Genomic DNA, 8,608 nt, shown 5'->3' with positions numbered 1-8,608 from the left:
GAAGAAAAAGTGTCTGGTTCTTAAGGGGTTTTATAACTGCAGTCCTTGAGTGGTTAGGCAGCAGAAAAAAAATTACATATACATTATATATATATATATATATTTATATATTTTTTTTTTTAAACAAGGAATGCAGCCACTGACACAAAGTTTTTCCTTTTTACACAACATACGGTAAATAGCCATGTGCCGCCAGATACAAGAATCAGGTAGCTATATACTCCATGATACCAGGATAAGGCAGCCATGCACCCCAGATATCAGAATTAAAGGATACCCGAAGTGACATGATGACATAGACATGTGTATGTACAGTGCCTAGCACACAAAACTATGCTGTGTTCCTTTTTTTCTTTCTCTGCCTGAAAGAGTTAACAAATCAGGGATGTAAGTGGCTGACTCAGTCCTGACTCAGACAGGAAGTGACTACAGTGTGACCCTCACTAATTAAAAATTCCAACTATAAAACACTTTCCTAACAGAAAATGGCTTCTGAGAGCAAGAAAGAGGGTCACACTGTAGTCACTTCCTGTCTGAGTCAGGACTGAGTCAGCCACTTACATACCTGATTTTTAACTCTTTCATGCAGAGAAAGAAAAAAAAGGAACACAGCATAGTTATTTGTGTGCTAGGCACTGTACATACACATGTCTATCTCATCATGTCATTTCGGGTATCCTTTAACCAGCTGAGCGGTCTGGACGAGCTCAGCTCGTCCAACACCGCCAGCGGCTGCCGCTCAGGCCCTGCTGGGCCGATTTTAATGAAATAAAAAGCAGCACACGCAGCCGGCACTTTGCCAGCCGCGTGTGCTGCCTGATCGCCGCCGCTCTGCGGCGATTCGCCGCGAGCAGCGGCGAAAGAGGGTCCCCCCAGCCGCCTGAGCCCAGCGTAGCCGGAACAAAAAGTTCCGGCCAGCGCTAAGGGCTGGATCGGAGGCGGCTGACGTCAGGACGTCGGCTGACGTCGATGACGTCACTCCGCTCGTAGCTATGGCGACGATATAAGCAAAACAAGGAAGGCCGCTCATTGCGGCCTTCCTTGTTTATTCTGGGCGCCGGAGGCGATCGGAAGATCGCCTCCGGAGCGCCCTCTAGTGGGCTTTCATGCAGCCAACTTTCAGTTGGCTGCATGAAATAGTTTTTTTTTTATTTAAAAAAAACCCTCCCGCAGCCACCCTGGCGATTTAATCAGAACGCCAGGGTGGTTAAGAAGTCTGGTTTTCCCAGATACCAACATTAGGTAGCAATGTGATATTGGCATGAAGTAACTATGTGCCTTAGAAACAGGATTTAAGTAGCCACATACCCACATGACTTGTTCAGTCACCTGTCTGGTAGTGTGTCTGGGCCTCTTCACATTTCCTGGCTGTAGTGAGTGCAACATTACTATTTCCCATTGGCAGACAAATGATACCTTGGCCCTAGTTTGGGCATAGGCTTACCACACCTCCATTGGTCCGAAGTCGTCTTCCTCTGTTTGTCCGCTATGCCTCCCGTTGTCCATTTCCTGATTGGCGCCCTTTGAACCATCATACTGCGCTGCGCATGCGTACATGCCAGGTACGTTCTTGCGCTGGTGCCTCAACGAGTGCAGTCACAGGCAGCCCAAAAGGATATACTGCGCATGCACAGCATGTCAGGTCAAAGGGCACCGTCCAGGAAATAGACAATGCAAAGGCATAGCGGACAAACGGAAGAAGACGCCGGGCCACAGGAGTGTGCGGTAAGCCTATGCTCAATCCTCCCCCCCCCCCCCACACACACGGGGAGTCATTTTGAAATTTAAATTAGAGCTAAGGTATCCATTAAATCAATGTTACATGCTGGGAGCATCGACATGTCACACTGACTGGACAGGAAGAAGGATGAATGGGCTGGCAGGACAGGTGAAATAGCACCTTCACCAAGCTCTGATCAGTTCTCTGCACTGGGTACTCACAATTAGGCCTGGAACACACTAGCAGTGCTTTCTAAGGCCCAGTGAAAACCAAAAACCTATAGCAGATCTGCAAAACGCTAGAGGTTTTTGAAGGAGATTTCAGAGCGATTCTAGGCATGTTTAGAGGTTTTCTAACCATGCCTAGCGTTGTTTGGAGCGTTTTTGTGTAGCAGATTACAAATATTGTTACAGTAAAGCTGTTACTGAACAGCTTCTGTAACAAAAGTTTTTCAGAGCGGTTTTCCACTTGCTATACTTTAACATTGAGGCAGAAACGCATGGGCTGGGTGCAGGCATGGGCTGGGTGCAGGCTTGGGCTGGGTGCAGGCTTGGGCTGGGTGCAGGCATGGGCTGGGTGCAGGCATGGGCTGGGTGCAGGCATGGGCTGGGTGCAGGCATGGGCTGGGTGCAGGCATGGGCTGGGTGCAGGCATGGGCTGGGTGCAGGCATGGGCTGGGTGCAGGCTTGGGCTGGGTGCCGGCTTGGGCTTGGTGCAGGCTTGGGCTGGGTGCAGGCTTGGGCTGGGTGCCGGCTTGGGCTGGGTGCCGGCTTGGGCTGGGTGCAGGCTTGGGCTGGGTGCAGGCATGGGCTGGGTGCAGGCTTGGGCTGGGTGCAGGCATGGGCTGGGTGCAGGCTTGGGCTGGGTGCAGGCATGGGCTGGGTGCAGGCTTGGGCTGGGTGCAGGCATGGGCTGGGTGCAGGCTTGGGCTGGGTGCAGGCTTGGGCTGGGTGCAGGCTTGGGCTGGGTGCAGGCATGGGCTGGGTGCAGGCATGGGCTGGGTGCAGGCATGGGCTGGGTGCAGGCTTGGGCTGGGTGCAGGCATGGGCTGGGTGCAGGCTTGGGCTGGGTGCAGGCATGGGCTGGGTGCAGGCTTGGGCTGGGTGCAGGCATGGGCTGGGTGCAGGCTTGGGCTGGGTGCAGGCTTGGGCTGGGTGCAGGCTTGGGCTGGGTGCAGGCATGGGCTGGGTGCAGGCATGGGCTGGGTGCAGGCATGGGCTGGGTGCAGGCTTGGGCTGGGTGCAGGCTTGGGCTGGGTGCAGGCATGGGCTGGGTGCAGGCTTGGGCTGGGTGCAGGCATGGGCTGGGTGCCGGCTTGGGCTGGGTGCAGGCTTGGGCTGGGTGCTCGTTAGGTGTTACCTGTCGGCAACCAGTCCTCCGATGAGTCCGATGAATGATTGCTGCCCCTCCGCCGCCTGAGCATCCTCTGCAGCCAGTATCAGACCTTCGATCAGCACGACAGTGGAGGCATAGAAGGACACACTCTACTCGCGCCCGGTGTACTTCAAATGCGGAAGTGACGTCATTAGTCACTTCCGCATTTGGCGTACACCGGGCGCAAAGAGTGTGCGTCCTACTCTGTCTCTGCTTACGCGCTGATCGGAGGTCTGATACTGGCTGTAAAGAGGATGCTCAGGCGGCGGAGGGGCAGCAATCATTCATCGGACTCATCGGAGCATTGCGTGAGGGGGGCGCAGGCACAGCGGCAGACAGTATAATGGTGGCATGGGGAAGGCATGGCGCCCATGGGTGCATGGGCGCCCATGGCACAAGCCATGCCTGCACCCCTCTAGTTACGCGTCTGCCTATACTTTAACATTGAGGCAGAAACGCCTCAGAAATCTAAAAAATGCTGCAGCCCCCGAGTTTGCGTTTGTGGAAAAAGCGAGCCGCCCTGGTGTGCACCATCCCATTCACTTTCATTAGCCAAGCGGTTTTCTCCCTGCGTTTTAAAAAACGCTTCAGAACCACTCTGGTGTGCACCAGCCCTAAGTGCTTGTGATTTGAAAAGCTCTTGCTAATGTAAGGCTATGAGGGATTTTAAAAAAATTACATCCCTCAAGTGCAATTGCACACATAGCACTACATTAGCAAGAGCTTTTCAAATCACACACGTTTACAAAAGGTTTAGAAAAGTACTGCTAGTGGGTTCCAGACTCTAAGGACTGTTGATGAGAAATAAATAATCTGAGTTGATCCAAGATTATGCAAATGTACGCATACTTATACAGCTCGAAAGTAGACCAATCAAATTCCAACTTGTTGGGATGGGATTGGTCCATTTTTGAACAGCATACATTTATATACACAATTTGCATAATTTTACATCAATTAGAAATTACTTGCATCACAGTGACTGTCCCTAGACACACATTTGAAATGGGCGCCGGTAGACTTGGGCGCAGGATACAGCCGGTATATGGCTGATCCAGCTTCTGCACAAGTCCGGGCCGTGGTAATTAATATTCCCCCTCCAGGCAGCCATGGATACTGGGGAATGATATAATTCGGCTTCCAGCGATTGCTGGAGGCCGAATTATTGTGTTTTTTAAGCAACTTCAGCTCTATCTTCTGACGGCGCTGACGTTACTCACTGAGCGGCACTATAGATATGATTCCTATGAAAGTCTATGGTGGCACTGGCTGCGCCCAAATCTAGCAGCGCTGAAAAGCACTGCTCCGGTCCCTAGTCTCTATTGTATTCATTCAGAGCCACAGTGGGCCACACCTGAAAATCTGACGGGGCACCAGTAGCCTGGAGCTGGATCCCTGAATACAATTCACTAAGCATTGCTGCATGTGGTAAAGCAGAAAACAGATGATTTTAACACACATTTTGTGAAATGTTAATTCACTAAAGCTGCGTACCCAACTGGCGATTTTCCTGATGACCAGCAATTTCCAAATGACATCGCAAGGTGGGTACAGGTGCATGAACCCGAACATCCCGTCGTACCAATAACAACGGACCGACACGGCGGATCGGATCTTTAAGATCCCTTACGACACCATGCAAAGTACTGCGATCGCAGAAGTCTTGCTCGCACCGCCATGTACGTCGCGTGACCTCATGCTTTAACCCGCCAACAGGAAGAGGCGTCACTGAAGGGGACGTCGTGGGAGCCGTCGGGCAGTGAGTACGAAGCTTTATGCTGGGCATACACGGCTAGATAGTGCGCCGGTATCGAGCCAGCGGCTCAATGTCGGCGCGTCACCGCTCGTCCGCGCAGATCGATTCCTGCTCGTCCTCATGGGCGCTTTCTAATTAGCGCTTCGTTTTCTCTATTGTTCTGCCCTCCGGTATCGAGCGCGGAATCGATCCGGCGGGCAATCGGACCTGTCGGAAATGATCAATCGAGCCACCAGCGGCTCGATTGATAAGAAGAAACGAGCCGTGTATGCCCAGCATTAGGCCATTACTGAACGGAAAACTGCCGACCATCGCCAACAAGTCTGTGCAAGGACTTGCGGACAGAGGAGCAACAGATGATGGAAGGCAGATAAGAAATCACCTAATTACACTTAAATGACCACAAACAAACCCTGAGTCTTTCCCCACTGTACTTCAAAGAGAAAACATTAGCCACACTTGAAGAATTTCACACCTAGCCTGGAAAATGGCAGTGTAAAGGCCCGTTCACACTTAGAATCGTTTTGCGGGAGTGATTTTGGAAAAATCACAGGACACTGCGGCGGTTTTGGAGCGATCGCGATTAGCTTGCTTTGCACACTAATCACGATCGCCAATCGCAGAACGCTCGTCGCTGGCAAACCTCTGCATGCAGCACTGTTGCGGTTATCGCTAACCGCAACCGCGGCAGTGAGAACACTGCCACTCGCTACATTGTGTAGCGGTTTTTGCTAAACCGCTAGCGGTTTGCCGTGAGCGGGAATTGCGCGATTCCCGCTCAGGTGAGAACGGGCCCTAAAGATAGCAGGGGGTGAATGTCTCAAACATGGAAGCCCTTTCAGCTATTTAAAGCCAGGAGCTGCTTAGATCCCTAAAGGCCCATACACACGTCTGATTTTTTTAAACGACGGGTCGTTTGGACGTCCCGTCGTTTAGTCGTCTGGACGTCAAATCAGGCGTGTGTACAGTCCGCCGTTCGGCTGATAAGACTGGTCTTGAGCGATCCGCCAGGTGTGTATGGGCCTTAAACCTGCAGAGCTAATACATTTCAGCAGCTGCCAGTTAATTATCCTGCGGATTTGTAAATAGGTCCCCCGGTTGTATGGGGGCATTGGGAAGCCTCCCCGTGGCGCTCCTGGATAGTGCTAATGTGGCATGAACTAATTCCCGCAGGGCGACAGCTTTGCGGTATTTGTTTTTTGACCCTGTATAGTTTGGCGTGCGAAAGCAAATGCATATTTGCATGACCATTGCCTCATGAATAGCCAATTGAGCCAGAATTGCAGAGCCAGACTTGCTAGGGTTAAAACTTGGTGTTAGGGCACGCATACATTTTCCTCAGGTAAGCAAGATTTGTAAATAGGGATGGTCAACAAGATGCAAATAATTCTGAGTCGATGAAGAATTATGCAAATTTATGTAGCTTGAAAATAAACCAATTGAATTCTACCCCAGCAGGATCCAATTGGTCTATTTTCAAGCTGCACAAAATTGCATGAAAAATGTACACAATCCTGCATCAGCTCCGAATAATTTGCATCTCAGTGATCATCCCTGTTGATTAAATATTAGCAAATCCTGAATACCTCTTGCAAAGTTTAGGGCGCTAGTCTACTGTAGGGGACCCAGCAAGAAACCTTGTAGGGAAATGCTGCTAAAGTGATTGGGTAGACAGCACCCTCTCAAATGGCTAGGTTTCCAATAGATTGTACTAAACTATGCCTACACTGTTCAGCCAATCACAACACTTTGTGCTGTGAGGACTCGTTCACACTAGGGGCATTTGACATTTTTTTTTAAGCGCTGGCGATTTTCAAAATCGCCCTAAAAGCGCTTGTGCAATGATTCTCTATGAGAAACTTCACATTTCGTCAATGTCAGGAAGTGAAAAAACGCAAACGCTACGCAAAAGGGATTAGAAAAGCGTCCAAACAAAAATTTAAAAAAGGGTTAAAAAACGGCCAACGCGAACGGACACGCAATGGGAACAAGGCCTTAGAGGGTGCTGTGATTGGAGAACTGTTCCCTATGAGGTTTCTAGCTGGGTCCCCAAAACTAGACTAGCGCCGGGTTACATTCCAGCCTTTTGTACCGGAATTTGGTTTGGCCAAAATTTCTGATCATCTCCAGGATGTCACTAGATCACCTTTTAATCTGTCTGATCTGTTTTAAAGAGCCCCTGTGGGGGACTTACTTTGGGAGGGGGAAGCCTCTGGATCCTAATGAGGCTTACCCTGTCTCCCTCCGTCAGTCCAATCCAGCGCTGGCAGCCCCGAATGGAGAGCCACAATAATATTTACATTGCCTGCCTTGCGCAGGAGCACTAGTGGCTCTCCAATTGGGCTCTGGTGGAAATAGGCGAGCCCGATCGGGTCCACTCTATTGCACAGACGGCTCGCGCCTGCACAGTGGAGCGGACCTGATCAAGCTTGCCCATTTCTGCAGGATAGTGATGTAGGTGAGCGGTTCTCTGTGAATAGCTATGGGCAGCCTGACCCTGTACTATTTCTGGGTCGCAATGTCCCGCAGTAGTACCCATGCCTTTGTCTGCACGCGTCCATTACTAAGCATGCCCTGGCCCGGCAGTGTGCATCCTTGACTGCGCGCCTGTGGCCGGCCATGCTTTGCACAAGTGTGTGACGTCACGGGCGCCAGGCGAGCAATCAAGGACTCGCACCGCTGGGCCAGGGCATGCATAGTAATGGGTGTGAGCAGACAAGGGCAAGCGTACTACTGCAGGACATTGCGACCCAGAAGTAGTACAGGGGCAGTCTGCCCATAGCTATTGGCTAGCGAGCTGTTCGCCAGCATCACTACTGCAGGGGAGTAAGTGGAGTGCTGCAACCAGTGGATCTTCAGGAGTCCTAGCGCTGGATCATATCTGCAGATGTGGAAACCTCTTTAGGATCCAGAGGCTTTCACCTTCACGATAACTACCAACAGGACACATTTTTTTCACTGCAAGTACATTTTATACAGATGTGTGAATAAAGGTTAGTATATTTCATAAATTAGTACTCTTGGTGTACAATTGTGATTAAGAAAAAAATGGAATCTCCCAGGGCCAGGAAGGCTCCTGACACCGGTCTACGCTGTTTTCTGTACAGCAGCCATTTCCTGGTTATTGTGGAAATAGTTGGATTATGTGCAGCCGTCACACAAGGTACACAGACAAAGCAGGCTTGGGTCCCACTAGAAAGCGCTATCGCAATCGCTAGCGTTTTGTGGTAACGGGTTTGCAAGTGATTTTGGAAGCGATTTCCCTGCTCCTATACAACACATTAGAATGGAAATGTTTCCAATGTGCTGCATATCCTGCGATTGCAATTTGCCTAATCGCAATCGCTCTAGTGGAATCTGTCCCATCCATTTACATTGGCAGAGAGTTTATGGAAATCGCTAGCGATTGAAAATGCGCCCTAAACGCTCCAAAAATTGCTCTAGTGGCAGGGGCGTAACTGGACTTAAAAGGGCCCCCCTGCGAAAATAATAGCATTAGGCCCCCTTTTTCCCCAAACCCCATGTGGGTCACGTGATCGGGAGTCGGTGATTGGCAGCAGAGAGTGCTCTGCTGTGAAGCAGGAAAACATTACACACGCTCCTGCACATGGTTTTTGTGAGCAAACAGGGAGGTGTTTTTGCTAATTGGCTGCACTAGCGGTTGGGGAGACAGAGGAGCCCCCCCCCCCCCCCAAAGCCTCTAGGTCCCACTGCAATGGCAGGGGTCACAGGGGTGACTGCTACACCCATGTCTAGTG

This window comes from Hyperolius riggenbachi, chromosome 10, assembly GCF_040937935.1.
Source record: "Hyperolius riggenbachi isolate aHypRig1 chromosome 10, aHypRig1.pri, whole genome shotgun sequence".
NCBI lineage: Eukaryota > Metazoa > Chordata > Amphibia > Anura > Hyperoliidae > Hyperolius > Hyperolius riggenbachi.
Note: the sequence above shows the minus strand (reverse complement) of the source record.